This window comes from Mustela lutreola, chromosome 7, assembly GCF_030435805.1.
Source record: "Mustela lutreola isolate mMusLut2 chromosome 7, mMusLut2.pri, whole genome shotgun sequence".
Taxonomy (NCBI): Eukaryota; Metazoa; Chordata; class Mammalia; order Carnivora; family Mustelidae; genus Mustela; species Mustela lutreola.
The window spans coordinates 139,536,445-139,549,317 of NC_081296.1; the positions used below are offsets into that span (position 1 = coordinate 139,536,445).

Here is a 12,873-nt window from a genome sequence, read left to right on the forward strand (position 1 = left end):
TTCCAGGTGTTCATCACTTCTCAGCCTTTTGGCTAAGATCAAGTGTAGTATCTGTTCTTATCAGTTTTTTTTCCAGGTGTTCAAAACGGTACCCATAGTTTTATATTTTAGTGTATATCGTTACATTTGGAGCTAATTAACAGTGTTGTAAAAATTAGAGTAATTTTGCCATTTTGGCTAACTTTGTTCTTTTGTTTGTTTTTCTTACAAGGAAACAATCTTAAATGTCAGGGTCAAGTTTCCTGTGTCTTTTATACCTCTTATGTCTATCAAATTAGTGCTGTAGTTTTAGGTGGTTCTTTTCTTCATAGTCAACTTTCTAAAGCATACTCCTATCTTGTCCACTCTTCCTTTTAATTTATATATGAGAGAGGCCTAAAGTTAGAGGTGTAGTTGTGACTATGGAGCAAAGAAAAGCAAACAAATACAATTTAGGAGGGACTAAATATCAATGACTTTCTTCTTTTTAACAAAGTGAGACTTAACTTTTATAACTACATGTAATTTTTCTTTTTTCTTTTTTTTTAAAGATTTATTTATATATTTGAGAGAGAGCAAGAGAGCACAAGTGGGAATAGCAAAGGGGGAGAGAATCTGAATCAGACTCCATGCTGAGTGGAGCCCCAGTGTGGGGCTCACAACCCTCAGATCATGATCTAAGCCGAAACGAAGAGTCGGTTGCTTAACCAACGTTGCCATCCAGGCATCCCAGTGATTTATTTTCTTACTCTTTGTTAGATATCTCTTAATTATGTGTGTGTATATATTTATATTTCTATACTTCCCACCCCATCCTCAGTTTCAGAAAGGATTTAACATGACTTGCTTTCCACCTAATTAAAATTATAAAATAGTTGATATATCCAAAAGAATATAATGTAGGGTGTACAGCATAATGAAATGAAAACTTGTGCATCTGCTACTCAGTTTAAGATTAGAACATTACTCAACATTTTCATTATAGGGATCCCAGAAAGAAAAGAAAGAGAAAAGGGGACAGAAAATGTATTTGAAGAAATAATAGCTGATGACTCCCCAAATCTGGGAAAAGAAATAGAAATCCAGATCCAGGAGGTACAGAGAGCCCCCAACAAAATCAACACAAGGAGGTCTATATCAAGACACATAGTAATTAGAATGGCAGTAAGTAGTGATAAGGGGAGAATTTTAAAAGCAGGAAGAGAAAACACACCCAGGTAAAAGGGAAACTGCATAAGGCCTTCAGCTGATTTTTCATCAGAAACTTTGCAGAGCAGAAGAGAGTGGCATGATATATTCAAAGTGCTGAAAGGAAAAAAACAGCCAGTGGAACAGAATAGAGAATCCAGAAATGGACCTTCACCTCTGTATAGGGTCAACTAATCTTTGACAAAGCTGGAAAGACTATAGAATGGAAAAAGGACAGTCTAGGCGCACCTGGGTGACTCAGGGATTAGGCCTCTGCCTTTGGCTCAGGTCATGATCTCAGAGTCCTGGGGTCCAGCCCCATGTCGAGCTCTCTGCTCAGCAGGGAGCCTGCTTCCCCCCCCCCCCGCCTGCCTCTCTGCCAACTTGTGATCTATCTCTCTCTCTCTCTCTCTCTCTCTCTCTCTCTCTGTCAAATAAATAAATAAATAAATCTTTTAAAAAGAAAAAGGACAGTCTCTTCAACTGGTGCTGGGAAAATTGGATATGAATGAAACTGTACCATTTTCTTAAAACCATACACAAATATGAACTCAGAATAGATGAAAGACCTAAATGTGAGACAGGAATCCATCAAAATCCTAGAGGAGAACACAGGCAGCAACCTCTTCAACCTCAGCTACAGAAGCTTCTTGCCAGACTAGTCTCCAAAGTCAAGGGAAATCAAGCAAAAATGAACTCTTGAGACTTCATCAAGATAAAAAGCTTCTGCACAGCAAAGGAAACAGTCAACACAACTAAAAGTCAACCTATTAATTGGGTAAAGATATTTGCAAATGATATATCAGATGAAGGACTAGTATCAGGGGCACCTGGGTGGCTTTGTTGCTTGAGCATGTGCCTTTGACTCAGGTTGTGATGCCAGGGTCCTGGGATTGATCCCTGCATGGGGCTCCCTGCTTGTGGAGGGCCTGCTTCTCCTCCTCCCACTCATGTGTGCGTGCTCTCTTTTTCTCTCTCTCTCTCAAATAAATAAATCTTTAATAAAAGGGGGGGCTAGTATCCAAGATGTATAAAGAACTTATCAAACTCAACACCTAAAAAACAAATAATCCAGTCAGGAAATGGGCAGAAGATATAAACAGACATTTCTCCTCTGTCTCCTCGTATGTCTATGAACGGACGTACAAATGACCAACAGACACATTAAAAAAATGCTCAGCATCTCTTGGCATCAGGGAAATACAAATCAAACCATAATGAGACACCATCTCAGACCAGTCAGAATGGCTAAAATTAACAAGTCACGAAGCAACAAATGTTGGCAAGGATGTGGAGAAAGGTGAATCCTCTTATGCTGTTTGTGGGAATGCAGACTGGTTTGGCTCCTCTGGAAAACAGTACATACAGAGGTTCCTCAAAAAGTTGAAAATAGAGCTCCTTTGTGACCCAGCAATTGTAGTACTAGGTATTTACCCTAGAGATAAAAATTTAGTGATCCAGAGGGGCACATGCACCCAGTGTTTATAGCAGTAATGTCCACAATAGCCAAACAATGGAAAGAACCAAGATGTCCATGAACAGATGAATGGATAAAGAAGATGTGTTATACACACACACGCGCACATGCACACACTCACACAATGGAATATTACTCAGCCATCAGAAAGGACAAATAAATACCATTTACATTGATGTGGATGGAACTGCTGGAGGTACTACACTGAGCAAACCAAGTCAATCAGAGAAAGACAATTACATGGTTTCACTCATGTGGAATATAAGAAGCAATGCAGAGGATCATAGGGAAAGGAGGAAAAACTGAAAGGGATGTCATCAGAGAGGGAGACAAACCATGAGAGACTCATAAATACGGAAAACAAACTGAGGGTAACTGGAGTGGGAGTGGGTGGGGGAATGGGGTAATTGGGCAATGGGCATTAAGGAGGGCACATGATGTGATGAACACTGGGTGTTATATGCAACTGATGAGTTATTAAAGTCTACATCTAAAACAATGATTTACTATATACTGGCTAATTGAATTTAAATTAAAAAACAAACAGCGAAGAACACTCTTTCTAGCAAGGCTATCATTCAGAAAGAGAGAGTTTCCCAAACAAAAGTTAAAGGAATCCATGATCACTAAACCAGCCCTACAAGAATTATTAAATGGGAATCTTTAAGTGGAAAGGAGAGACCATAAACAGGATTAAGAAAAGTAGGAATCACCAAAGCAGTGATATTAAGTATATCTATAAAAATCAGTCAAGGTGGGGCGCCTGGGTAGCTCAGTGGGTTAAGCGGCTGCCTTTGGCTCAGGTCATGATCCCAGCATCCTGGGTTCGAGTCCCACATCGGGCTCCTTGCTGGGTAGGGAGCCTGCTTCTCCCTCTGCCTCTGCCTACCAGTCTGCCTGCCTGTGCTTGTGCTTTCTCTCTCTCCCTTTCTCTAACAAATACATAAATAAAATCTTAAAAAAAAAAAATCAGTCAAGGAATTCACAAAATAAAAGGATGTAAAGTATGACACCATTTACCTAAAGCATGGTGGGTGGTGGGTAGTAAAGAATGGGTTTAAACTTAAGTGACCGTCAACTTAATATAGACTGCTCTGTGCCTAAGAGGTTATATACAAACCTAATGGTTATAAAGAGAAAAGAATCTAAGTATATAGTTAAAGAAAGCCAGCAAATCATAAGAGAGTAAGAGAAGAAAGGAACAGAGAAGAACTACAAAAGGAACCATAAAATAAGTAACAAAATGGCAATAAGTACATAGCTACCAATAATTACTTAGAATTAAAAGGGACTAAACACTCAAAGACATAGGGTGACAGAATGCACAAAAAAGCAAGACCCAATTATATACTGCCTATAGGAGACTCATTTCAGACGTAAAGAACACATGCAAATTGGAAGGCAAGAGATAGGAAAGAGTTTGTCATGAAAACAGAAATGAACAGGAAGCCAGGGTAGCAATATTTATGTTGGACAAAATAGACTTTAACACAAAGAATGTAACAAAAGACAAGGAAGGACACTACATAAGCATAAAAGGAATAATCCAGGAAGAAGATATAACAATTGTAAGTATTTATGATGAGAGCACTCAGATACATAAAGCTAATAGCAAATATAAAGGAAGTAATCAATAGTCATATGGTAATAGGGGACTTTAACACCCAACTTACATCAATGGATAGGTCATCCAATCAGAAAATCAATAAGGAAATTGTGGCTTGAACGACACATTGGACCAGATAGAACTGACAGATATTTTCAGGACATTCTATCCTAAAAGAACAGAATATACATCTTTTGAAGTGCACATACATGGAACATTCTACAGAATATTTCACATAGTAGGCCACAAAAATATGAATAAATTGAAAAAGCTGAAGTCATACTAGGCATCTTTTCTGACCACAGTGCTATGAAACTAGAAATCAACCACCAAAAATAAATAAATAAATACAAATATCTGGAAAACAATACAGATGCATGGAGGTTAAATAACATGCTTCTAAACACTGAATGGGTCAACCAGGAAGTCAAGGAGGAAATGACAAATACATGGAGATAAATGAAAACAAAAACACAATGGTCAAAAATCTTTGTGACACAGCAAAAGTTGTTTTAAGAGGGAAGTTTATAGGAATATAGGCCTACCTCAAGAAGCAAGAAGAATACTTACCTGGCAGGGGAGATACCATGATCACGAAGGTGGTTTTCCCAGGGCAAGGCTTATCCATTGCACTCCGGATGTGCTGACCCCTGCGATTTCCCCAAATGTGGGAAACTCGACTGCATAATTTGTGGTAGTGGGGGACTGCGTTCACGCTTTCCCCTGAAAAAAAAAAAAAAAAGAAGCAAGAAGAATTTCAAACAACCTAACCTTATACCTTAAAGAGCTAGAAAAAGAACAAATGAAACTTAAAGCCAGTAGAAGGAAGGAAATAATAAAGATTAAAGCAGAAATGAACGAGATAGAAACTTTAAAAAACAAAAAACAAACAAAAAACAAACCAGAGCAGATTAAGGAAACCAGGAGCTGGTTCTTCAGAAAGATCAACAAAATTTATAAACCTTCAGCCAGACTCACCAAAAAGTGGGGCAGGACCTAAAATCAGAAATTGAAGAGGAGAAATAACAGTAATACAGAAATACAAAGGACTATAAGAGAATATTCTGAAAAATTATATGCAAACAAATTGGAAGTCTAGAAGAAGTGGATAAATTCCTAGATACATATAACCTCCGAATACTGAATCAGGAAGAAATAGAAAGTTTGAACAGATCAATTACCAGCAATGAAATTGAATCAGTAATAAAATACTCCCAAGGGAAAAAAAAGTCTACGACCAGACAACTTCACAGGTGAATTCTACTAAACAGTTAAAGAATTACTGCCTATTCTTCTCAAACTATTCCACAACACAGAAGAGGAGGGAAAGCTTCCAGATTCATTCTATGAAGCCAACATTATTGATACTAAAACCAGATAAAGACACTACCAAAAAAACCAAAAAGGTTGGGGGGAGAACTACAGGCCAGTATCTCTCATGAACATAGATGCAATAATCCTCAACAAAATCCAACAGTACGTGAAAAAAATCATTCACCATGATCAAGTGGGATTTATTCCTGGGATGCAGGAGTGCTTCAGTATCTGCAAATCAATCAACATGATACTTCACATCAACAAGAAAAAGGATTAAAAAAACCATGATCATTTCAATAGATGCAGAAGATGCAGAAAAAGCATTTGACAAAGCACAACATCCATTCATGACAAAAACCCTCAATAAAGCAGGTTTAGAGGGAACACACCTCAGTATATAAGAGGCCATATATGCTAAAACCCAGATCTGGCATCATACTCTGTGGTGAAAAACTGAGAGCTTTTCCCTTAAGATCAGGAACAAGACAGGGTTGTCCACTATTACCACTTTTATTCAACAGAGTATTGGAAGTCCCAGCCACAGCAACGAGTCAAGAAGAAGAAATAAAAGGCATCCACATTGGTAAGGAAGAAGTAAAACTTTCACTCTTTGCAGATGACATGATTCTATGTCTAGAAAACCATAAAGATTCCACCAAAAAACTACTAGAAGTGATAAACGAATTCGGTAAGGTAATGGGATACAAAATCAATATACAGAAGTCCTTTGCATATCTATGCGCTAATAATGAAGCAGCAGAAAGAGAGAATAAGAAAACAGTCCCATTTAGAATTATACCAAAAATAATAAAATACCTAGAAATAAGTTAACCAAGGAGGTGAAAGATCGGTACTCTGAAAACTATAATACACCAATGAAAGAGACTGAAGATGACACAATGCAATAGATAGACATTCCATGCTTACAGAGTAGAAGAACAAATATTATTAAAATGGCCATACTACCCAAAACAACATACAGATTTGATGCAATCCCTATCAAAATACCAACAGCATTTTTCACAGAACTAGAACAAATAATCTTAAAATTTGTATGGAACCACAAAAGACCCTGAATAGCCAAAGCAGCCTTGAAGAGGAAGAACAAAACGAAGTAGCACAAACCCAGACTTCCAAGATATGCTGCAAAGCTGTCTTAATAAAAATGGTATTGTCTGGCAAAAAAGTGAGACACATAGATCAGTGGAACAGAATAGAAAATCCATGGGGATCTGGCTGAGTGGCTCAGTCAGTTGAGTATCTGACACTTGATCGACGCTCAGGTCTTGATCTTGGGGTCCTGGGATTGAGCCCCACGTTAGGCTCTATGCTCAGCAGGGAGTCTGCTTAAGGATTTTCTCCTCCTTCTGTCTCTCCTCCGACTCGTGCACACACACATGCTCTCTCTCTCAAATAAATCTCTTTTTAAAAAAAAAACAAAACCAAACATATATAGGGACACCTGGATGGCTTAGTCAGTTAAGCTGCTGCCTTCGGCTCAGGTCATGATCCCAGGGTTCTGGGATCAAGTCCCGTATCAGGCTTCTTGCTCAGCAGGGACCCTGCTGCTCTCTCCGCCTCTGCCTGACACTCTGCCTGCTTGTGTGTGTGCGCATGCTTCTCTCTGACAAATAAATAAATAAAACATTTAAAAAATAAATGTATATAACTCAATACTCCAAAAAACAAATAATCCAATTAAAAATGGCCAGAAGACATAAACAGACATTTCTTTGTCGAAGATACACAGATGGCCAGCAAATGCAGGAAAGGATGATCAGTGTCACTCATCATGAGGGAAATGCAAATCAAAAATCACAAATATGAGATCACCTCACACCTGTCAGACTGGTTAAAATCAGCAACACAAGGAACAACAGGTGTTGGCAGGGATGTGGGGAAAAGAGAACCCTTTTGCAGTGTTGGTGGGAATGTGAACTGGTGTAGCCACTTTGGAAAACAGTATGGAAGTTCCTCAGAAAGTTAAAAATAGAATTACCCGGTGATCCAGCAATTGGACTGTTAGGTACTTAATACCCAAAGAATATAAAAACACTAATTCAGAAGGATACATTCAGCCCTGTCTTTATTGCAGCATTATCTATAGTTATGGAAGCAGCCCACGTGTCCATCGATAGATGAATGGAATAAGCTGTAATGTTTTCTACAGTGGAATATTACTCAGCCAGGAAAACAAATGGAATCTTGTCATTTGCAACAACATGGATGGATCTAGAGGGTATAAAGCTAAGTGAAATAAGTCCATCAGAGAAGGACAAATACCATATGATCTCACTCGTGGAATTTAAGAAACGAAAGAAATGAACATATTAAAAAAGAGATAAGGGGCACCTGGGTGGCTCAGTGGGTTAAGGCCTCTGCCTTCAGCTCGGGTCATGGTCCCAGGGTCCTGGGATCAAGCCCCACATCAGGCTTTCTGCTCAGCATGGAGCCTGCTTCCTCCTCTCTCTGCTTGCCTCTCTGCCTACTTGTGATCTCTGTCGAATAAATAAATAAAATCTTTTTTAAAAATTAAAAAAAAAAAAAAGACGAAAACATAGATAGATTTCTCTATAGAGATCAAGCTGGTGATTACCAAAGGGAAGATAGTTGGGGAGAGGGGTGAAATAGGAGAAGGGGATTAAGAGTATACTTATCATGATAAGAACTGAGTCATGTGTAGAACTGTTGAATCACTGTATTGTAACACCAGAAACTCATGTAATACTATATGTTAACTATTACTAGAATTAAAGGGAAAAAAAGAATTAGAACATTATTGAAACTTTGAAGTCCCATGTGAACCTTTCTCAATTATGTTGTTCCCCTTTCTTTTCCCTCAGTAACACTGCCCCTAATTATGTTTGTATTTTCTTTATTGTTTTGGTAATGGGATATGTATGTATCCCTAGGTGTTGTTTAGTTCTGCATATTTTTGAGAGACCATGTAATGTCAGGGATCTAAGAGCACAGTCTCATGACAGGTGGTTATGCCATCATGTGATTAGGGCATATTACTTCTCCATGCCTGTTTCTTTCTGTATGAAATAGAGATTAAAAATAGAATTTACCTGGGGAGTGTCCAGCTCTTGGGTTTTGGCTCAGGTCATGATCTCAGGGTTGTGGGATCCAACCCCATATCGGGCTCTGTGCTCAGGAGGGAGCCTGCTTGTCCCTCAGCCTCTGCCTCTGCCTCTCCCATCTCTCTCTCTCTGTATCTCTATTTCTGTCTGTCTCTCTGTCTAAAATAAATAAATAAATAAAATTTAAAAAAATTAAAATTTACCTGATAGGGCTGATACAAGGATTAAAGTAGTCATTGTATGCAAAGTACATAGTGTACAGTGCCTATCACAGAGGCAGTATTGCCTGAGTGTTAGTTCTTAGTATCTATATAAAGGAATCCTAACATAAGCAGTTTGCTTCCCTCCTTCAACATTGTGAGAGACATTCATGATACATGCTATAAATCATTAATATTTACTTCTTTTTCTCTTAATTATTTTTTTAAAAGATTTAAAAAAGATTTTTAAAAGATTATTTATTTGACACAGAGAAAGAGACAGAACAAGCAGGAGGAAGGCAGAGAGAAGGGGAGAAGCAGACTCCCTGTTGAGCAGGGAGCCTGACTCCAGGCTCAGTCCCAGGACCCTAGGATCATTACCTAGTTGAAGGCAGACCCTTAACCGACTGAGCCACCCAGATACCCTTGAGATTTATTTTTTATTGAGGTATCATTTTTACTTCTGGTTAGTATTTCATTGTGTGAATATTCTGTATTTCTTACATGAATGTATAATTAGATTCCAGTATTGCTGTTCTTTTACTGTTACTAACCATAAACAGTGCTACACAGATATGTTGTACATCTTTCTGTGTATATGTCTAAGAGTTTCTCAGGGATGTATACCTAGAAGTGGAATTGCTGAGTTGTGAGGGTATGTGTGTCTTCAACTTGCCTGTACAATGCCAAATTACTTTTCAAAATGGTTGCCCCAGTTTATGCTCCTATTAAGGGAATAAGAACGAACGCCTGTCACCTCATATCTTACTGTTAAATTCTTTAATATTTTGGGGTTATGGACATTGGGGAGGGTATGTGCTTTGGTGAGTGCTGATTCACAGACCTGTACCCCTGGGGATAAAGATACATGTTTATAAAAAATTAAAAATAAATAACTACAAAAAAATTCTTTAATATTTGCTAAACTGAAAGCGGTAAGATGACATTAGGTGTTTTAATTGGCATCTTCCTGATTACTGCGGAGGTTAGGCATTTTCTTCATGTATTCATTGGTCATTTCTGTAACTTTGTATGTAAAATACAGTACATTTTGCTCATTTTCCACTTATACTCTATTTTAAACTGATAATTTGATTTTGCTTATTATTTTTTAGAAGTCTTTAAATGTCAGGATACTAATAATTTGTTTTTAATATGGCAAATATTCTTCTAATTTGTGGCATGTCTTTCATTTTCAGGTGGATGATCTTTTGTAAACATTTACAGATTAGAGGAAATTCTTTTGTTAGGTTAGTGTCTTATTTGAGATATATGTATAAAATGTAGTTTCCAGAATCCTTAGTCCATACTTTAAAAAAGTGAGGCTTTTGCAGTCTTACTGTTTAGTTCATTTCTTTTTTCTTTTTTTTTTTTTTAAGATTTTATTTATTTATTTGACAGAGAGAAATCACAAGTAGATGGAGAGGCAGGCAGAGAGAGAGAGAGGGAAGCAGGCTCCCTGCCGAGCAGAGAGCCCGATGCGGGACCCGATCCCAGGACCCTGAGATCATGACCCGAGCCGAAGGCAGCGGCTTAAACCACTGAGCCACCCCTAAACAGGCGCCCCTGTTTAGTTCATTTCAATGTAAATAACCATTATAGAAAAACTCTTGCTCAATAGCTTTTTTATTTTATCATTTTATTTCAATAGCTTTATTAAAACTTTTTTATATTAAAATAATCCAATTGTATAACCATAAAGCTAACTACATGTATGCCACGTTGATAAACCATTGTTAGAAATTATACCTTTTGTCCATTAATTCTTGGTCTTTTAAATTTATTACACTTTTTCCAATAAATGAGACCATTTCCAGCTTGTGGTTTACCATGTGAAACAATTATTGTTCCTTGTTCTATATTAGAGAATTTTGTTTGTTTTAAGATGTAGTAATGTTGTGCCTTATATGACTGCACTGGCCGTAGAAGATGATTCTTCTAGGAATTTTAAGCTCCTTTGTTGTTGAATATAACAAGTCAGATAAACATTTGTCAGTTAAGTTTTTCTTAGAAAACTTTCTTTTATTTGGAGTTTTATTTTTGCAGTTTTTTATTTGTGATGTCTTTAGGGAGCATTTAGGAGCTGATCCTATAATTAATTTGTCTCTTCCTTTAATGCGATCTTCCCGTGGTTAGGGACAGTTATTTCCTATTTATTTTCCTTTTTTTTTTTTTTTTTAAGTGCGCTCCATGCCCAGTGGTACCCAGTGTGGTACTTGAACTCACAACCCTAAGATCAAGACCTGAGGTGAGATTGAGAGTTGGATGCTTAACCAACAAAGTCACCCAGGTGCCCCAGGGACAGTTATCTCAACTATCTGTAAGCTTGCACATGAAACTCCTACATTGGTACCATTCACACAGTGGATACCTGGTATTTAATATCTCTTCTTGTTCTTTTTTCTTTCCTGTGTAGAGCAAATACCTGTATGTGCATGCAATCCTTCATATACTCTATATATAGACAGTGTTGAAGAAATTTGTCAAGCATGAGCTTAATTACCATGAAAAGTATGACAGTTCACCTGATTTTTTGATCATTGTAGATAAGATTTCCTATTTGAAACAGTTGAGCTGTTACTTTGTTTTAGGAAATTTATCTTTTTTAACATTAATGATGGAATCTCCTACACCTCTCTCCCATTGAAATAGTCTCAGTGTGATTTCAACAGAGTTTGTCAGTGAATAGTGCATTTTCTAGAGCTGATACAGAAATAAGATTGAGAAACACATCTACTCTTAACCATCAGGATCCAGTTCACCATCATCTACAGGATTACGTATTAGTAGCCTCTAATTGTCTCCCTGCTTTCATTCTTGTTCTCATCAACCCATTTTTCTTCTTTGCTTTTTAAGTGAACAATTCCGTGGTATTTAGCACATTCGCAGTGTTGTACAGCCACCACCTCTATCTAGTTCCAAAACACGTTTTATTCAAGTATAATCAGCATATAGTGCTAGATTAGTTTCAGGTGTACAGTATACTGACTTGGCAATTCCATATAGTACTCATTGCTCATTATGTTAAGTGTGCTCTTTTTTTTTTTTTTTTTTAAAGATTTATTTATCTGAGGGGGAGAGAGAGAGAAAAAAGGAGAGGGAGAGAATCCTAAGCAAATTCCTCACTGACCTCTGAGTCTAAGGCAGGGCTCAGTCCCACCACCCCGAGACTGTGACCTGAGCTGAATCCAAGAATCAGACGTTCAATCTCAACGGACTTATCCCGTGATAAGTGTATTCTTAATTCCTTTATCTGTTTCACACATCCCTCCACCATCTCCCCTCTGGCAGCCACTGGTTTGTTCTCTGTATTTAAGAGTCTGGGGTTTTTTAAAAAATTTTTTATTGGATGTATATGGATGGATTATTAGCCCCAGGGGTACAGGTCTGTGAAATGCCAGGTTTACACACTTTACAGAGTCTGGGTTTTTTTGTTTGTCATCTTTTTTCTTCATTTGTTTTGTTTCTTAAATCTCACATATGAGTGAGATCATACGGTATTCGTGTTTCTGATTGACTTACTTCATTTAGTTTTATGTCCTGTAGGGTCCATGTTGTTGCAAATGGTAAGATTTCATTCTTTTTTTAATGACTGAGTAGTATTCCATTGTAGAATATACCACATCTTTATCCATTCATCTCTTCATGGACACTTGGGTTGCTTCCCTGTCTTGGCTATTGTAAATAATGCTGCAATGAGCATAAGGGTGCACGTATCTTTTTTGAATTGGTGTTTTCATTTTCTTTGGGTAAATACTTAGCAGTGGCATTATTAGATCATATGGTACTTCTATTTTAAACGTCTTAAGGAAACTCCATACTCTTTCCACAGTGGCTGTACCAGTTTACCTGCAAGACTCACTTGAGATTTAAAGACATGCAGATTGAAAGTGAAAGAGTGACAAAACATTTACAAGGCAAATAGAAGTGCAAAGAAAGCCTGGTTGCAATACTTACATAAGCAAAATATAATTTAAAACAGAGAATGTAACAATATACAAAGAAGGATACTGTGTCATCAGA

The 12,873-nt window shown here is 37.5% G+C and overlaps 1 protein-coding gene and 2 non-coding genes across 7 annotated transcripts in view; all 3 read left to right on the forward strand.

The window, feature by feature from the left end:
- NUMB (NUMB endocytic adaptor protein) overlaps positions 1–12,873 on the forward strand; it is a 190,864-nt gene that overhangs the window by 97,125 nt on the left and 80,866 nt on the right. For 2 of the 5 annotated variants that reach the window (XM_059182889.1, XM_059182891.1), the window contains one exon: positions 11,033–11,098. The exons of the other annotated variants lie outside the window; for them this stretch is intronic. The gene's annotated coding sequence lies outside the window, so the exon portion shown is untranslated. The remainder of the gene's footprint in view (positions 1–11,032; positions 11,099–12,873) is intronic. 5 annotated transcript variants of the gene reach the window in all.
- Positions 13–196, forward strand: LOC131837314 (U2 spliceosomal RNA). Its single transcript, XR_009355973.1, has one exon. It is a non-coding gene; the product is annotated as a U2 spliceosomal RNA (small nuclear RNA).
- On the forward strand, positions 4,813–4,976 carry LOC131837698 (U1 spliceosomal RNA). Its single transcript, XR_009356291.1, has one exon. It is a non-coding gene; the product is annotated as a U1 spliceosomal RNA (small nuclear RNA).